At 43.8% G+C, this 19,611-nt stretch overlaps 1 protein-coding gene across 1 annotated transcript in view; it reads right to left on the minus strand.

The window, feature by feature from the left end:
• Positions 1–19,611, minus strand: part of LOC146790023 (uncharacterized) — a 125,362-nt gene that overhangs the window by 5,508 nt on the left and 100,243 nt on the right. The gene's annotated exons all lie outside the window — the stretch shown is intronic.

Genomic DNA, 19,611 nt, shown 5'->3' on the forward strand with positions numbered 1-19,611 from the left:
ATGGGGCAGAAATACTATGTAGTATAGGTGAGTGTTAGTTAGTCAAAGAACGTACCATGCTCACAAGGGTGTGATGAATTTGTCAATTGTCAATGTTAAGAGGGAAAATCAGGCATGCACTGAAATATCTCAACACATATCCATAAAGTCTGACAATATGGTAAAGAACTTAGATTATATAAAGCAAGTTTCCTACAACTAATCAAAAGGTTTATCTTTCTTAAAATGTGTTTTTAGAAGACTTTTTGTACTGTTGATGCACAGTTTCAGAGCTCAATTTGTAATGATTCATAAGGGCACTACAAATACTGCAGACACTTCTGAATTTGGGTTCAGTGGTTCCTGATTTCTTATAAAATATAATAATTGTCTTTGAAATGTGTTTAACTGTTCTTTTTTTTTTTCTTTTTTTTTGTCCTCATATATGCCACCAGTATATACTCTAGATGGGAACCCCGTGTGCATTTCACATTGTCAAGTTGATACCACCCTGGACTCAATGTGTAGCAGTCAGGGGTCACCCAGAGGTAGGCTGTTTCCTTGTCCCACTCCCCTGTCCTACGATGGAATACCTCGGACCTGGGGAGGACAGGCCGACACAAACCTCTGGCATAATCATCGGACCATTATATCGACAACCAGGCGACCAATTCCAACCACACATTGTCTGTATTCTCTACTTGGCACGCCATGTCCATCTTACTGACTTCTATGATGTTTCGTAAACAATCAGTAAACCTGGGGGGGGGGGCGCTGACTTCCATTCTTTACAGATCTCTCTCCTTGCTATAACCATCACATAGAATATGAATTGTGAGGAATAGTTATTAACGTTGTAGCCAGGTGGTAAGCCAAAAAACACTAACCTCGGAGAGCATGTAATAGTGGTTGTTAAAACCTTCCCCAGGAAGTCCACGATCTCCTTCCAGTATTCAAGAATCTTTGGACATTCTAAGAATATATGTATATCGTCGGCTGCCAGGAGTTTACAGCGTGGGCAACAATAACTCTCAAGTGTGACCCTGGACAGTTTAGCAGGGGTCTAGTACACCCGATAGATCGTGTACATATGGTTTCTCCTTAGATTGGCTGGTTTTATTAGGCTCTGGGACAAAGAGAAAGAATCTGTCCAGATCTTACTAATTGCTTCGGGACTATCTGATATCAAATTACCCCAAAGACTCGCCAGCTCACAGTTTAACATTTCTGTTGCCCCCATTAAAGCCCTATACCAAAATGAAACCTCTCGTTTCCACCCTCCTCCCCTGCAGACAGACTCAAGGATCTCAAGGTCCCTCTCTCGCTGTAACATCTGTCTTGACCACCAGGCGGAGAGTTGGTAAAACTTAAATCTCGTTAAAGAACCATTTGTCAGTGACACTAAGGAATCCCAATCCATGAGGCCCGAATTGCCCCAGAGATCTCCCCATCTCCTCACGCCAGCTGTTTTTAGAGGCTGGGACAGCTGGTCCTGAAGGCACTCCGGAGTGCCCGGGGAGTCCCAAACTGGGGCATTAGTATAGTAATATGGGATTCCCAGAGCTCTCCGGACATATACCCAGTTCCTAAGGGCAGCCTGCAGGATCTTCAAGCGGACTTTTTTGTAAAATTTCTGGTCGCCAAATTTGAATAAAAAAAATTCCTGTCCCTGTGGTAAATCGTGGAGCAATGCCTGGAATAGGCGGTCCTGCGAAGTTGAGTCCAATTTATTGGTCAATAATCTAAAATTTTTAAAATGAAAAGGCATGACAATACAGGAGTAGGTCTGGTAAGGCTAGACCCCCGATTTTTAACCCCCTCCTTAGCTTTTTCCAGGCTATCCTGGGAGATTTACATGCCCAGATAAAGGAGCCGATCTTACCTTGAAGGCTCTTAATCTCTTTCTGTGGAAATGATAGGGGGATGGAGTTATACAGAAACGTTAATTTGGGGAGTATAGACATTTTAATGAGGTTAACTCGTCCGTAAATATTTAATGGCAGACTACCCCATCTTGTTAATGTTTTTGTAATTTCTTTTGCTACTGTCTGCCAACTAATTTTCGATATATTTTTCAGTTCATGGGTTAAATTGATTCCCAAGTACCTCATTTTATATTTTACATTTTGTATAGGCGTAGTATTATTCCAACCCATTATTTTGGTCTTCTCCCTATTTATTTGATATCCCGAAAGCCTTCCAAATTCCTCATCTAGATGAAACAGCCTAGGTATGGCGTCCGCGTGATTGGAGGTATATAAAAGAAGGTCGCCTGCATACAGAGCGGCCTTAAGCTCTAGGTCTGCTATTTTAAAAGGTTGAATTACATGATCAGCCCTAATACGACAAACAAAAGGCTCAATATAAATGTCAAACAAAAGGGGGGATAGGGGGCAGTCCTGTCTCGTGCCGCGAGATATTTGGAACCAATCGGACAGGCAAAATGTGTTCAACTGTTCGAATGGTATGTGAAATTAGGTCCCATTGATATTGTTTTGTTGTAGAAGCCTTTATTAGGGCTGTATTTATTTTAAAGAACCCTAAAATAATAAAAAATCGATCGTTCTTGTCAACGGTTGATAAAGTGATAGTGAATGATAATCCAATTACATCCCATATGTAAGAAATTGGGTTATAGGTTGAGAGGGAGGAAAGCCCAACCAAATAATAAACACAATTCTTCACAGGTTGGACCAAAAACGTTACTAGATAAACCTGTGCTTAACCCTCCGGCAGCTTGGCACAAAAGCAGTTAAGCTTAACTTAGAGGCAATGTGTAAAGTATTTATGCAGCACTTCAATCAGTAATAAAGTGAAAACACAACATAAGAAAAATCCCAAACTAATTTACAAAAATAGAGATCACCAAAATGACAAACATCCAATATGTAGAACCGGAGTGTTACATTATTCAAGTTTTAAGTACGAATAGTGCCAAGAAGCACAAGGAGTAAATGAATGAACTGTTTATTATTCAGTTAATTAAAACCATATAAAAATGCAGCCAATCTATGCCATACAAGATAAAATTAGTTAAAACATAATATTTGAAGAAACGTGGCAAACAATTTACAAACATGAAAAAGTTAAAAACATCACTCTCGGTGGAATAAAGATGTTGATTAAAATACTAGAGCGGAGGTGCAGAGTGCAGCAGAACACGATGCCTTAATTTGGCAGGAACAAGTGTAGTTACCTTGGACCAGGTTAGATGCTGCGTTTATCATCATAATGTCTTCCTGCACTTTAAGATCATCCACCCCTAAGCAGTAAAAGAAGTGCTTGATAAGACGTGCAAACGTAAAATAGCGGCAGAATAGCAGCAAGACACGGCGCCTTCGTTTTGGCAAAAACAAGTCAGATTACCTGAAACCAGATTGAGTTACCATCCTAATATGTGAATGCACTCTGAGATCATCCACCCCTGAGAAGAAAATCAGGTGCTTAATAAAAGGTGCAAAGTGCAGGGTAACAGCAAAATTGCAGAAGAATAACAGCAGGCCGAGAAGTTAAAATTCAAAATAATATACATGGTAAGAAGAGCAATGCCACAACATTGGAAAGGTTTGATGGATAAACTCCTAGTGCCAAAGTTCAAAAGACAGAAAGGTGGCAGCAAGCCATAAATTATGGCCCATAATATTAAGTTGCGACTAGAGGAGAAAGGATAATAAGGGAGCTTACTCACAGGGCCAAAGGATTGGGTAGTAAACCAATTTTTAAATCCAGCCTTAAAAATCAGCGTTATCGCTGTTTCTGGTTACACTGCAACGGCTTGAAATACCTTGACAATTTTAACATTTGGCATGGTGCTCTCGGAGTTCAGGCCTGCAATTACAGCATGCAGCAGGTTTGGACCATCAGACAGTGAGATAGGCCTTTCTTTAACCGCAACAAGGAAAGGTAGATGCCAAAATGGATGATGGCTTCCTTACTCGATTACAGAGTTGGAGCATTTCTTCTTTTATTGTGGAATTCCGCCATACCAGGGTGTGACCCCGCAAATTACACTACCCCCGGTCTGAGAGCTACAAACCTAGACTTTAGCCACCTCGGGTAAGTACCTGTGACATATGGCTACTGTTTGCGTGGTTTGTAGGAACTGATTACTACAACAAACAGTACGAAATCCATGGGTCTAAAGTGAAAACTAGAAAAATGTGTGCTATAAAAGCTACAAACAGATGAATTTTTATCTATTCAGATAGTCACTAAATGCCCACCTAAAGGCGTCACAGGGCATTTCCCTTATTAGGACCAAATCCCTCACTCACCACAAAGGTGACATGCTTCATCATGGGGATTCTCCTCTCCAAGGAAAAACCTGGTTCCTTGGAGGGCTACAACTCTCTCAGCTAGAGAGAGGAGCACAGGGATGTTTTGAATATCTAATGGGATATCCTAAATCCTCATGTGAAAAACAAAGGTGTGAATGAAGGCGCAGCGCAAATAATATAAGTGCAACAGTGTTGATTAAAACTGGATAAGAGTTGTACAACCAAGCATTTATTCGTATACACCCTTTCCCAGGATTAAAACCAGCGCACCAGCGGTATGGATTTAAAACCGCTCTGGTGACAGTGAAAAGAATGGTCGACATGTTTCAGCCATAATGCCCAAAATCGGGTCAGGCTTTCATCAGGACCTATACCAGGTGCTACTGTGAACAAAGTGATAACCAGTGCAACAAAAAGGATACCGAATGTAACTTTATCAATGTATCCAATCACTCTTCGGACTATCATTGGATGGAAGAGGAATATACCCGCGTGTGCTGGGTATTCAGTCCCACCTCTGCCTGGCAGCCGCTCAGGAAGGGGGCACCGCTCTGTCCGTCGGTACTCCGTGTCGTGTAGAGCCGGCGACCGGTTCTCACTTTGTTCACAGTAGCACCTGGTATAGGTCCTGATGAAAGCCTGACCCGATTTTGGGCATTATGGCTGAAACATGTCGACCATTCTTTTCACTGTCACCAGAGCGGTTTTAAATCCATACCGCTGGTGCGCTGGTTTTAATCCTGGGAAAGGGTGTATACGAATAAATGCTTGATTGTACAACTCTTATCCAGTTTTAATCAACACTGTTGCACTTATATTATTTGCGCTGCGCCTTCATTCACACCTTTGTTTTTCACATGAGGATTTAGGATATCCCATTAGATATTCAAAACATCCCTGTGCTCCTCTCTCTAGCTGAGAGAGTTGTAGCCCTCCAAGGAACCAGGTTTTTCCTTGGAGAGGAGAATCCCCATGATGAAGCATGTCACCTTTGTGGTGAGTGAGGGATTTGGTCCTAATAAGGGAAATGCCCTGTGACGCCTTTAGGTGGGCATATATAGGCACATGCATCAACCACAAAACCGGTCGCAAACGGGCAGATTCTCAGAATCTGCCCCTTTGCGACCGGTATTTTTGCATTTGGGATGCATCATCCCAAATGCAAAAATCGCTATTGAAGGAATCTCAAAATAGCGATTCCTTAAATAGCGATTGCATTTAAGGAATCCCTAATTGAGATTCCTTAAATGCAATGCATGAAAGTTTAAAAAATAGCGATTTCGCTACTAGCGGGAGCAAATTACCATGAAGCTGGACTTCATGGTAATTTGCTAAAACTTAGAAAAATGCACTTATTTGCATTTTTCTAAGTTTCAAGTTGCGCACACACATGCCCTTAGAGCATGTGTGTATGCAACATGAGTGCAGAGTTCAATTACATGGGTGCAATAGGGTGTCATTTTGACACCCTTGCACCCTAGAAATTGCGGCAGCAATTTGCGAGTACCTACTGGTACTCGCAAATTGCTCCCGCAATCTCCAATGCATTCCTATGGGCCTGGAGGACCATAGGAATGAATGGGAAGCCATTCATTAATTGCGACTCGCAATTTGTGAGTCGCAATTAATGAATGTTAAGGAATCGCTATTTTAATAGCGATTCCTACATGCATAGGCTTTTGCGAGTCCTTAATTGCGAGTCCTTAATATTCGCAATTAAGGACTCGCAAAAGCTTTTCTTGATGCATGTGCCAGTTAGTGACTATCTGAATAGATTAAAATTCATCTGTTTGTAGCTTTTATAGCACACATTTTTCTAGTTTTCACTTTAGACCCATGGATTTCGTACTGTTTGTTGTAGCAATGATTGGGGAACAAATCCTGTGTGGTCTTTAAATTTCCCTAAGACCCTCTTGTTTGTAATCTGTTTTGGTTTGGTAGGAACTGATTACTACCCAGGCTTGGGAGCACCTGCTCAGAACAGCCATATCATCTAGCCTTGATAGGTTCTTTGCAGTAATTGTTGACAATTCTTTGAATGGCGACTGCAGAAGATTTTTTTTGCCCCATGCTTCTTTAAGCAAAAGCTGGCTCAGTTTAGCTTGAAGGTGGCGATTATAGGTAGAGGCGGGACACGAGCCGTTTAGGTCACACCAGACTAAGCCATTCAGCCTTTCTTGTGGGGCAAGTCTGAGTCTATGGCAGGAATTTAGATAGGAACTGCTCCTGGCCCTGGTCTGAATGGTGAGGTTGAATTCAAGCCTTACTTGAGAAGGCGACACTCTCTTTGGCAGGTGGCACACTGCTTTAAAGATTATAGTAATGATCTTGTTTAGCAGGATAGCCTCTTTATCCAGGGTGATCTCGCTCCCTTAAATTAGCGTCGGTATTGCCTTGGCCTTCATTACCTGAAGTAAAGGCTCTAGGCTCGGACCTGACAGTTTGAGAGAAAGCCATGAAGGCAAACAAAAAGCTGCTGCCTTTAGTTTTCAGGATGTTCTTGTGGGTGTTGAAGGTGCCTTTGATATGGAGAAGGATCCCAAAGTATTTGTACTCTGCGCTTTGCAAAAGCCACTCCCCATTTAGGTACCACTCTACCCGTTCTGTGATCTTCTTTCCGAAGATGATAATCTTGGATTTGGTGTTCTTTATTTATTTATTTCAAGACTATTCTTGCTGATGTTGAAGTGCAGAGTTGATGGCTGTCGCTGCAGGCCCATTTTAGTGTGGCTTAACAGCACGAGGTTGTCCATGTAGCGTAGATGTGTCATGCGATGCCCTCCCAATTTCTGTGTATGGCAGTTGACGACGTTCTAGGGCCTCTGACAGGTCAGTGATATACAGATTGAATAGTAGAGGCATTAGCACACATCCCTGCTTCAACCTGATGTTTGTGGGGATCTTCTGTGAAATGCGTGAGCCATCTTCAGCTTTACCTACACCCACGTATTTGAATACAGCTGCTCAATAGATTTAATGGGAGGCACAGCCATGCAATTTGCGCCACAAGGAATTCCTAAGGATGCGATCGAAAGCGACTTTGAAATCAATAAAACACAATTAAAGTACAGAGTTGCTACCAATTACCTTATCATCGATCAGGGCCAGTGCAATTAAACTTGCCAATGCTTTTAGATAATCAAGCAGAAGGTGTGCATACAGTTTGGCGTTGTTGTCTATGAGCGCTAAAAGGTGGTAATGGCTGGGCTCTGATTTCAATCCACCCTTAAAGATCAGTTGGAGGATGGACCCTTGCCAGAATTCTGGAATCCTATTTGATGCCAGGCAGTGTCCAAACAACGGACCAGAACGAGGAGTCTGTTGTGAAGAGGGCTGACGGGAGGCCGTTCAGACCAGGATTGCCTTTCCTCATTCTCGACAATTTGACTCTGGAAAGTTACTCTGTGTATAGCAGGTCTATTTCAGGGTTCCTTGAATTTTCTTTTGTTACTCAAGAGTACTATTGATGTAATTGTATGGATGACAAGGCCTTGGATTTGATAGACTCTTGAGACTTGATTATGGAGAAGTGCAACGTCCAGCAGGAAATCCAGGTTGATTTAGATATGTTTGTGGTGCCTTCGATTGATATTTGATTGACCATTGACCAAAATAGTTTGGTGTTCCTCCTCTTGCTCATGTATAGGAGATGGGGCTCAAAAGTCAGACATTCTTTTTAGACTTTGACAGCCAAATTGACCATCTGATTTTTTCCCTTGATGTTTTTAAATAACATTTTGCATTACAGGACGATTGATTTTTTAATACAATTGTGAATGGTGCAATTTACATTTCTTTTTAGGGCTTTCTAGTTTTTAGTTAGTTTGAGTTTGGCATTAGGCTCTGATTTTTTATGCAGCCATGGGGCGCAAGTTGGAATTTTCTCAATATTTGGTCCATAAGAAGATCCTGTTGCACAAAAGGGGAGCTGTTTGTTGGCGTAATTGCTCTTTGTTGAGTTTTAATTTAAGTTGTCACCTCCATGCTTATCCTTTCGTACCATTTCAGTCTGTTAAGAATTTCGGTATACACACTTGTGCTAGTTACAGGCGCAATCCCCAGTTTGGTGGCACAAATGTGTTTGTTGTGGCCTATGGTCAATGTTGAGGTGGTCCAAGAGTGTAAAGTTGGTGATATTCCTAAAAAAGTCAGCTGAGGACAGAGTGAAGTCTATCTATAAGATAGACTTCTCTTTTGCACGTGTCCCCCTCAAATTGACCATTAAACAGCCTTCAGCCCAGATTTTTACAACCCGATAGGAAGGTAGCAGCTGTTTTATTCCAGCAGGTTTTTGCTGGCCCTTTTTGTACCAGAATATCACAAAGTAAGTCTAATTCTTTATTTCCCTGCCCTTGTTACTACTAAACAGGTCTGTATTGAAGTTTCCGGTTAAGAGGGCATCAACTAGTGGGTATTTTATTTTTAGAACTGATAAGCTATTTGCGAGCCTTTTTAATGTGGCCCTCTTTTCTGTTGCACTATGATTACTATAAACATTTATGATCTGGAGATTAGGATTCTCTGCACGAAATCGGCAGCAGAGTTTCAATGCTTGAACCCATGATTCCTTCATGGAGATCTTCTCAATCCTGACTAGGGCTCCCTGTTTTAGGGTATTTATTTTTTTGACATTTCCGCCTGTATTAATCCATAATCTTTTGCTACTTTCATCTGTATTCATCCATATTTACTTAAAGTTTTGTGAAAAAATGAAGGTTAAATGTGTATATTGCTACATTTAACAAGTTAATGTTCACGCATACCTGAACATCTGACAGATTTCAGTGATGTAAATGAACTCAGATGAGGAAAACATGAACATTTTAGTATTACGTCTGTGAAAACCTACTTTTGTTTAAGGTTCTTTACTAAAATGTCTTTAGTTTTTAACCCTCTTGCCCATCAATCTGCACAGCTATTGGCCTGGCAGTCATGATTGACAGGATTTAGAATCACTCAAAAGCAATCCAAATTCCACTTTTATCCACATCTAAAAATAAAAAATACATAAGAACATTATTTTCTCTCTGCATTGATCTGTAAAAAACAGCAAAAACGGAAAACAGGGAACCTTAATCATAACCTGCAGAGACGTCGAGAGATACATTTTTAAGGCGCACATTGGGCGTCCATAGCTGCTGACTTTACTTGCTGGTTTTTGATGTTCGATGTAGCCCGTCAACGGGGCAGTTGTTTGGGGCTGGGTTTCCTGAAGAATCAAAATTTCAAAACTGCTCCTGTATTCCACAATCTCTTGATCTTCAAGTTTTTGCACAAGTCCATGGATATTCCTTAAACAGATTTTTTGCTGGGAATCATGAATATGGTAATTGCAGACGCTCACTTCAGGTGGTCAGGAACGTTTTTTAGACAGCAGGGCGGCTAGCAGCCAATTCCAGTCCTTATATTGGCTAACCAGTCAGGAGCGACTTCTTCAAGAACTTGGACTCCTTAAGCAAATTTATTTTTTAGAACTAAGTGTGTGGCATGTTTACGCTGGCAGTTAAGCACCTCTGGATATCCTTCCACCATTACTTATTTTAGTCTAATCCCCCAGTCGTGTTTTTGTCAAGACTGCTTCAACCAATAAATGAGAAGGGAAAGTTACCAAACTGGGTTATGTCACTTGCTCCCATGGGCCTGAAGATAATCAATTGATAAGATTTCAGAGGAGTTGATGTACTTCAAGTCTGGAACAGACTCTAGTAACAAGAGGACATCCTCCCCGTTTAAAGTATCATGGGACCCCCTGGTTTGATATTCCAGGACCCAAATCAGCTTCTTATGCTCATGGATTTGAGATGAGCACGCTGCAGTGCTGCCAAGACTTAGGTCAGCGATAGAAGAAGGGTTCAGTGTATAGGCATTTGAGTACCTTGGTCCTGGTGACCTCCATCAGGTGCCAAGGACAATCCTGACTGAGCGTTGTTGGCGAGTTGGGTCTACTTGATGTTGGCGGCGCCTCTCAGGTTTAACATTAATAGTTCCCAGGGCCCTGCTAGTAAAGGCAAGACCAGGTGCTTGCCTTCTAGGAGTCTAGTGTTGCCGAGTGCACGCTTGGCAGCTGACATGGGCCCCGTAGGAATATGGTATGTAATGCTGAGTGGGGCATCCTCAGTGAGGCTTTCAGCGGCTAGTTGATGAAGCACGTCGTCCTCTACTGCAGATTCATTTATGGTATCAATTACATCTAAAGATATTGAGTCAAGGAGAGGTTTGGACTAGTCTTGTTGATATTTTATAAACATTGGATTTACCTTCCCCAGATTTGTGAATGCTGAAGCTTTGTGCAGTTTATTACGTAGTTTCCTCAATCATTTTCAGACTCGCTTGCTCCGCTTCACCGTTCTTTGATTGTTTGAGTGGTGGACCATGTCAAAGGTTGTTTACACTGGCAACAATGCTGAAATTTCTGTGCAAAATGGGACCTTTTCCTTGCCAAAGGAGTTCTTGCAGTCTGGTGACTGGTTGTTCACTTGCTCCGTAAGTTTTTGCACTGTGTTGTCACTAACCTTGTTCTCATCTTTGTGTGCTTCGCCTTTTGGCTGTGGTATGGCTAAAGATTGTGCGCCATCTTCTCTTAAGAACACGTTAAATTTACTATGTTTCTCTCGGAATCCCTGCAACAGCCTTCCACTATCTAAGGTGATGTGGACAGTTTGTTCAGGATGGGGGAGCAGGGACAGGATGCCAGATTTCTTTTTCGGAGCTTCGTCCAAATCGACTATTGATTGAGCACACTTTACCAAGTTATTTAGCACTTCAAGTTTCCTGTCGATTCTTGTAATGAGAACAGCAAGGGAGCTTAGAATGTCCACTTGTGCCTCGACTTTGTCTGAAAGGTGGGTTATAGGAGCTGCTTTTGATTGAATGGATGCGAGCAGGAAGGACAATACACTGGTGTTATGTAGTGTTGGGAATTTAGCGGTTTGTGGCCAGGTGACTGTAGTCAAAGAGCAGTATATGGCTCAGGGAGGATACTGCATCACAATGCTGACCTAATTCCCTGCACAGAGTTGCAGATATCTCCTCTATTGGGAGTGGGCGAGGTTCTGCTACTATCAGCACCAACAGCTCCTTCTCAGCTTCATTAGAGAAGCCTGAGAGGGGAGAACTTGCACTAAAAGTGCATGATTGTGCAGCAGCACGGGCATTCGGGCCCTTGCACATTTCATCCCATTGCTCTGGGCTTGCTCTCAAAGGACTCGCTGGTTCTTGCAGCGCTGGGCTATGCTCCAGGCTGAAGGGCGCTATTCCCAATAGCTTCCATGCAGGATTAAGGCTGAGATTGAGACTAGCCCTAACTTCGCTATGTCAGTGTCGGAGGTGTACCTCTCGGTTTGCCCACATATGCAATGTATCTGGGTCTTGATCATAGTCCAGAAAAGTTAGCCATTTTCTTTTTTCTATCCAGGGGAGAGACAGGGGATGAGTGCAATTGGGCTAAACTGTATAGCGGTGTGGCTGTTCCCTCTGCCAGTTCAAGGCTATTGCTTCTGCTTGAGCCGTTCCCTCAATGGATTAGTTAGACTGCTTCTTGCTCCCAAGTAGTGAATCTTTTCTGAAAGAAATTCAAAATTTGATTCACATGCTCTGTTGGGGGGGGGGGGCATTTGTGCTGGTTAATGGTGCAGTAATGATAGCAGCTAAATTTGATTCGAGGTTTGAATGCCTGTGGATTTTCTGGCTCTTTGTATCCATTACTAGCGCCCTATTTCTTCTTGACCTCATCGTCACTCCTCTTGCTGCTTGAGTTTCTGATCCATCTTGTCACGTTGACAAATTACAAATTGTCAGTAGCCCGATGCCAGTGTCCCTGTAGTTTAGGGTCTTCGCTTGGGGGTAAAGGAGGGGCCGGAATAATTGCGAAGTGTGCAGCCCGCTAAACTCAGCAAATGCTGGATGACTGACTTGTTGGCAAATGACTTGCGAAGGTCACACGGAATGCTGTAAGGGCACTCTACCCTGGTCCATAAGCCACACCCTGACCTAGAAGGGCTGGTCCATGAGCTGGGTGAGTTGCCTAGGAGAAGGCTTACTAGCACCAACTGCCGTATTATCCTTGTTGCAGCGGTGCTGACCTTTGCTCTGGTGTCTCAATCTATTTTGGTGAGTAGACAAAGTTTGTCTGGCTGGTACAGGTGCTGATACTGGGCAAGAAGCACGATACACCAATCATGTTTTCTGGTCATGCTGGACCAGGTCAATGTCAAAAGCTAAGGTCGACCGCCATGAAGCATAAGTCAGCTACAGTGACCAGGTTGATCCTGGTGGAAAGTTTATCTTTTAACTTTGTGTAGTTCTATGCAAGGAACCTCTGTTGGAACTTCATGTTGGCAGGGAGATCGTTGTCAGTGTGACGAGCTGGTCACGAGTAGAACCTTCGCAACAGCGGGAAAATAGGGGTGTTGATGCAAAAAGCAACATGCAGGTGAAGTCCAGAGTCTGTAGTCGAGAAGGCTGCTTTGGCCGTCAAATGCAGGTCCGATATTGGCCGCTGTGAAGTATGCTTGTGTTCGCAGGAGACCAAGGATAGCTCTTTTCTACACGAAGAGCCCAGATCCTCTGTTTTTTCACCTGGAGTCTAGTTCTTGCAGTTCTAGGCTTGTAAGGCATGAACTCTAACACCAGCCAAGGGTCCAGGACCTGGAGGGGCACCTAATGGGAGCTAGGAATCTCTCCAGCAGAGACCAGCTGTAAGGTTCAGGCAAGTCCAGTTGGTACTGATCAGCTGGGCAGTTGCAGGGAAAGGCCCCTGGAAGTGTGTTGTCTACCTGTAGCTCAAACAGGAAGTAAGACAACTAAACCTTGGAGTCACTTTTGGGTCCTGGGTTCAGGGCAAGCGGATGCAGCCTTTCCTCAGGCTTCACACAGCAGTGCCGGCCTCTGTGGGGGGGGGCTTCTCATTTGTCTAACCCTAAACTGCTTCTGGTCAGTTCTCAGCTTTCCCCTGGGTGTGGCTCCTACCTGACCAGGTAAACAAACAGCAGGCAGGCCCAGGTGTGTGCTGGATTTGCCTGAGAGGGGGCAGGCATCAGGAATGAGATGGGTGCAGCTCCCAGGCTGCACTTTGAAGCTCAGAGAGGGCTGAGAACAAACCCCAGACCATCCTGCTAAGGAGAGGAACCCCGTTCCCCACACCAAAGATCCTTTTGTTCCCTCTCTGGGAGGAATACATATCACACCACAGGAGGGCCAGTAGGAGCATCATGTGACCCTGGAAACTGGCGGATAGGCCAATTTGCTTTAGGAAAAACGTGCCAAGTTTAAAAAATCAGGCATTTTCAGAATACTAATTTAGAAAGGAAGGTTTAGGCCTGGAAAAGGTTTATTTTGGCAGGTCGAAATTGCAGTTTTAGAACTGCACTGCAGGCTGCAGTTATAGGCGCAAGACATGTTTCACAGTGCTACTTTAATGGGTGGCACAATGAGAGTTGAAACTCACTTTTACCCAGTCGCGTGGGCCTGGAAGCAGCAGTGGTTATCACTATGTTTATAAAAACTACGTACCTCCAGCCAGCCGCTACCTCTCCTGCGTCCTCTTCCTGGCTTCTTGTGATAAACAGGAAGCATCAGGGATCCGATGCTCCCCGAAGTCAATCACAATGCTGCAATGCAGCGTTGTGATTGGTCTGAGCGCCATGACACGGTGCTCAGCCAGGGGCTGGAAGGGTGGGCATGTTCTCCATGCAGGCTGTAATGCACCCTGCATGGAGAAGGGGAATGTGCGCATGACTAGTTTGGGCGGCCCGAGAGGGCTGACCAAACAGTCACTGCGCACTTGGAGGGTTGGCCCACTCCTCCCCTACTCTTCAACCACGCACCGCCTCCTCTTGCAAGCTGCCGCAGCAGGAGGGCTAGGTAAAATGATAAAAACATTAGTTATTATCATTTTATTTTTTCCTTTCTTTTGCTGCTCCGAGGCAGTGGGGCGACGCTCCTCTGCCTTAGCGGAGGAGCCGCCACTGCTTTTACCATTTAATATAGAGGCCGGGATACATGTAGTACCATCTACTAGTGACTTATAAGTAAATTAAAAATTAAATGTACAATCAGATGCATCTCAATTTTACCACGTTTGGAAGGAAGAGCCAAGAACTCTATTGCTGTTTAGCAGGAGTAAAGAGTCCTAAAAGCCAACAAAAACGGGTTAAGCAAAGGAAGGCAAAAATCGGTGGTGACTCTGCAAATGGACCCGGTTCAAAATTTCATTTGCAAGACCTAAGGGATGGTCTGGTCCACAAGAGTTTAACTCTCTAAATAGCTATCCATCAACAATCCTAAATTCAGTATTACAGCAAGCTGAGCCAGGGGTTGTATTTGCTCAGTAGCTCAAATGCTAAGCAGCTTGTATTGTCCCAAGACATCCCATTTCTAGGACTGTTCAAATCAACCTTAAAGAGCAGGGAAGGACCACAAAACATCCCACATGATGTAAAAAGCAAAAAAGATATAGAAGCAACAGGAGGAGGAGAAAAAAGCTAACATTTTACCTTTACAGATCTGTAGAATTTGTAAACCTGCGGGTAGAGATGAAAATAAGTTACTTACCTGTAGCTCTCTAGTATTGGAATCTTTCATAGATTCACATGCTTGAATCCTTACCTGTCATCGAGATGGGAATCCCTGGTACATTATAATAGCAATTGAAAGTTAAACATATACTAGATAGGCCCTAGGCTACTTAGTTTTGTAACATATTATGGTCGTTGTTAAAATAGTGACCAAATTTAGGTTTCAACCAATCAGTTTGCCCTGCCCTCTAGAATACTCCTATGAGAAGCTCCAGCCCTTCAGATTTTCAAAGAATGAATGTAGGAGACCAGCTCTGTGAATGGGTTTGAACAGGTGATTTATGAGCTGTGAGAGGACAATGTTGAGCTGCCAGAGCGGTGGAGGAGATCTGACAGGTGGAAAGACCCTAAACAGTTCTTTGAGGAACTGCTTGTAAATCCTAGCTGATCAAAAGGGAGGCAAAGAAGAAGACCTCCTAAAGTGAGAGATAGCTGCTAGGCAGACTTATGGGAGGGGTGAGCTAACCCAGATCTTGCCAAGTGGAGGAGACAAGGGAAAATCGCATGAGGTGAAGAGGAAAAAGGGTGTACGTTAGTTCGTTGGCACCAAATGCTAAAATGCTTGCACTTCAGCCAATGGTATCTCCTTGCAATCCGACGATAGGTTCAGATGGACAAACTCATTGTGCTCAGGAGTCAGATCAGGTTGATAAATAAAAGATTTGGCATTCGGATGCAGCACTTTGCCCTAGGACAAATCAAGAGATATGGAATATGATCCAAAAGAATGTGATGTTTCTACGAGAGTGGGAGGAGTTCTGTGAGCCAATGCTGGCGTGGCCAGGAGGGGGCTATGAGGATGATCCTGCAGGGTTCGGCTTTCATCTTAGTGAGTAGCCTTGGTAGCAGAGGAACTGGAGCAAAGATGGCTGACAATACCATCAAAAATGCATTCCCCCATGAGCCCTGATGGTGATGCCAGCTTGCGAAGAACTGGCATTTTTTGTTAAGTGGGGTTGCAGAAAGATAGAGACCCGGCGTGTCCCACTGGAGAAAGCTTTTATTGAGAGTTGCCTGTTCCCATTCTTTGCAAGACGGTTTTAACCTGCTGAGAATGCCTGCTGTTGTGTTCTGATTGCTGGGAAGATGCTCTGCCCTTAGGGATACTCTGTTGGGAATTGCCCATTCCCAAATGCAATGCGTTTTTTGAGAGAGAAGGCGAGATCTGGTGCTACCCTGCTTGTTGATGTAGTGCATTGTGCGTGTGTTGTCCATCCGGACAAGAACTGCTGAGTTTTTTTACTTTTGGAAGAAACGCCTTTAAGGCCAGACAAACGGCTTTGAGCTCGAACAAGTTGATGTGAAGGTGGCAGTGATGCTACTGCCATCAGCTGCTGACCTGCAAGTCTTGTAGGAAAGCTCTCCATTCATTGAGGGAGGAATCAGTAGTAATTATGAGAGGAGAAGGTGTGGCTAGAAAAGACAGAGCGACAGATATTTCTTAGTTGTGTTCAAGAGATGGCTTGGACCATTTTCGGTGTGATCAGGAGTAGATCGTCGAAAGATCCCTCTGCTTGTAGCCATTGTTTATCTAGTTCCTCTTAGAGAGGACGCATCCTTGGATGACAGAATGGAACAAGAGGGATGCAGGATGACATCATCCCTCGGAGGGATTTGTAACGGCGAACTATAAGAGACTTTATTTTTTGCATGATTTGTGCTACAGATGCAAGTTTGAATTGTATCTCGGCTGAGGGACATACTTTGTTGAGTCGAGTGTTGCTCCTAGAAAGGTGATAGTTTTTGAAGGATGCAAGACTAACTTTTCTGGATTAAGGGTAACGCCTAATTTGCTGAACAGAGCTGTGCAGGCTACTGTGGACATCTGAGCTGCGGAAATGGATGGCGCCTTGACTAACCAATCGTCCAAATAGGGGAACACTTGATGCTTTTGTATCCTTGTAAAGGCTGCTACCAGAAAAAGGAAGAACTCTGAATTGATAATGGCTACTGGCTATTGAAAATCACAGGTACTTCCTGTGAGAGGGGTGATGAGGATATGGAAGTATGCATCTTGAAGGTGGAGGGTGGACATGGTGGCTGACGGTGGTGATGCCTGACATTGGGAGTATTGAGGACGATAGAGTTGGGACGAGGAAGTGTAAGAGAGGTACCAATATTGTTAGTAGCCTCCCCTGTATGATGGAAGACCTCTTCCTCGACCACCTTGAAAGGGTACTTTATGATACTGAAGCATATCCAACGACTTAGCTGTGTAAGTATCCGCCTTGAAACTGTGAAACACCTAATCGACGTGTTTGCCGAAAAAAAGTGCTTCTCCATCAAAAATGAGGTCAAGAATCTTGTTCTGGATCTCAGGCCAAAAGGATGTAGCTCTGAGCCAGCTCTGGCAGCGTAAAATGGCTGTACCTGCAAGTGATCTAAAGGCTGTGGTGGCATTGTCCATGGCACAGTCGATGACCTCGGAGGATGTGTGCTCCCCTTCCTAGAGGATCTTTTTGGCCTCTATTTTACTCTTGTCCAGGAGTTCATCTAGGTACAGTGCCAGGTCGCACCCCATATGGCGGTCGTATCATCTTAAAACTGCAAGAGCATTCACCGCTATAACAGTGATCCCTGACATAGAAGAGATTCTTTTCCCTGCATTGTCGAGGCTCTGACTTCTTTGTCGAGCGGCGCGGTTATTCGTGCAGATGGATTTTTTTATTAACGTTGCACCGCTTGTGAGATGACAGAGTTGGGTTTTGGGTGACCAATAAGACAAGCAGGTGCATCTTCTAGAGCCTTATACTTTTGCTCAAGGCAGGAAAGGACAGCCATTGTTGTGACTGGAGTCTTCATGACCTTCAGGCCCTCTTCCCAGATATAATTCACAATGGGCATAGCTCATACAGTCTTTCTAAAAGGTTCCTGAAAATCATAAAGGAAACAGTCTATTTGTGAGGAAGGCATAGACAAGTCAAGAGCCTTGCTGCTCGCTCCAGCAAATTATGGAATCCACCAAAATCCTCAGGTGGAGAATCAACTGGCATTGGTGACAGAGAAAATGGTGTGAGTATGAAATAATCATCCCATTCTCGGTGAGGGGCTCGTAGTTCCCCCTCCTCATAGTTGTCATCAGAAGACACAGGATCTTGGTGGAGAGTAGCCTGTGGTGAATGGTGTGCAGAGATAGGTAACAATGTCATATTTCGCTGTGTAGTGGATGGAGGGATAGACAGCGCTGGACCTGGTAAGGAAGGTTGCACAGTGGGAACAGATGTTGCCGGAAATCTTTTCTTATAATTTGACAAAATGAACTGTTAGCCAGTGAGCAGCGAAGATGGCATGCAAACAATCTCTTCCCGATACTGCTGGTGATGTTGGTCTTGAGGTACATAATAGTGTAGATCTTCATATTCTTCTTCATCCTCGCCTTCTTGGCACTTTACGTGAATTTCTGATGGACTGTGAGCATATCCGAATAGACTATCCTCATTTGAGTCCTGCTCCTCTAATAGTTGTGATGGAACTAATGGGTGTCAATAACTAGGAGAGGTGTGCGCAGGTGTTGTATTCTGTCCTGTTCACTCCTTTCTCAAGATTTTTATCTTGTGAACGTAATCAACGATGGCGCCGCCGACGGAGATATAGCCAACGCCAACAAAACCACGGTGGTTGTAAAAGGACACAACGTCATAGAAATGGTGATGGACGCCTACGTAGGTGGAAGTGGAGTGGCCACTCGAATCGGACACTTCGACGATGGTGTCATCAGCGGTGTTGTCGACGCTTGAGTAGAAATCATCGACGAGGGTCTCTTGGAATTTGACGCGGATGGAAGGTTGGTAGCAGAAGGTGTTGACGACGATGTGGTTTTCTCCATCGTCAGTGGAACCGACGATGATTACATCAATGGTAAGTTTTTCGTTAGCGGTCTGTCAGTCAGGGGTACAGAAGAGGGTTTTTTAAAAGCATGCTTCTCCTGAGAGGGTGATGTAGGCACTTCAAACATTCATTTTTTTGGTTTTCTCTCCCTAGAAAGACCCTCTTTGACCTCCTTTTGCTCTTAATGAGGTGGGTTTGAAGAGCTGTGTCTGTAAGACTCATGTGTGGTCTTCTTTTAGGTTTTTGTTAGGTCCTTAACTTGAAGAGTGAGGTGATTTCCTTCTCTTATGAGACCTTTTGAAAGGAGATAACGCTACCTCACAGGAAAGTGGGAACTTTCTTGTCTTTAGCTTCTGGAGCCATATAGCAGACACCCCTTATGGTCTCTCAATGTCTTATTTGAAAAGGTGTGACATACCTTGCATTCTTTGGCCTTATGGTTGGGGTAAAGGCAATATATGGAGTCCTTGTGGGAGTCATCGGTATAAAGCCTCTTCTTAGAGCAGGTAGCACAAGCTCTGAAGAGTCTCTTCTTTTCCTTATATGACATAGGACAAAAGGAATGAAAGCTGAAGGGACTAGAAAACCACAATCCTCTGTAAAGAAGAAAAAACGGGCGATAAAGACGTTGAAACAACTGTAGACTGAAGAAACTGAGCAGAGCTCAGTGGAGACTCCCTAGCAATACGTGTGGTCGAACATCTGACGGGCTGGAGCTTCTCACAGGAGTGTTCTAGAGGGCTGGGCAACCTGACTGTTAAAACAGAGACCAACTATAGGTTTCAGCCAATGTCTATAATATGTAACAAAACTAAGGGGCCTAGGGCCTTATGTGTAACTTTGCATTGCTATTATATACCAGGGGCTTCCATCTCGAAGACGGGATATGATTCAAGCATGTGAGCCTATGAAAGTTCCAATACTGGAGTAAATTTCAGTTTAACCCGGAAGGA

This window comes from Triturus cristatus, chromosome 10 (assembly GCF_964204655.1).
Source record: "Triturus cristatus chromosome 10, aTriCri1.1, whole genome shotgun sequence".
Classification (NCBI taxonomy): Eukaryota; Metazoa; Chordata; class Amphibia; order Caudata; family Salamandridae; genus Triturus; species Triturus cristatus.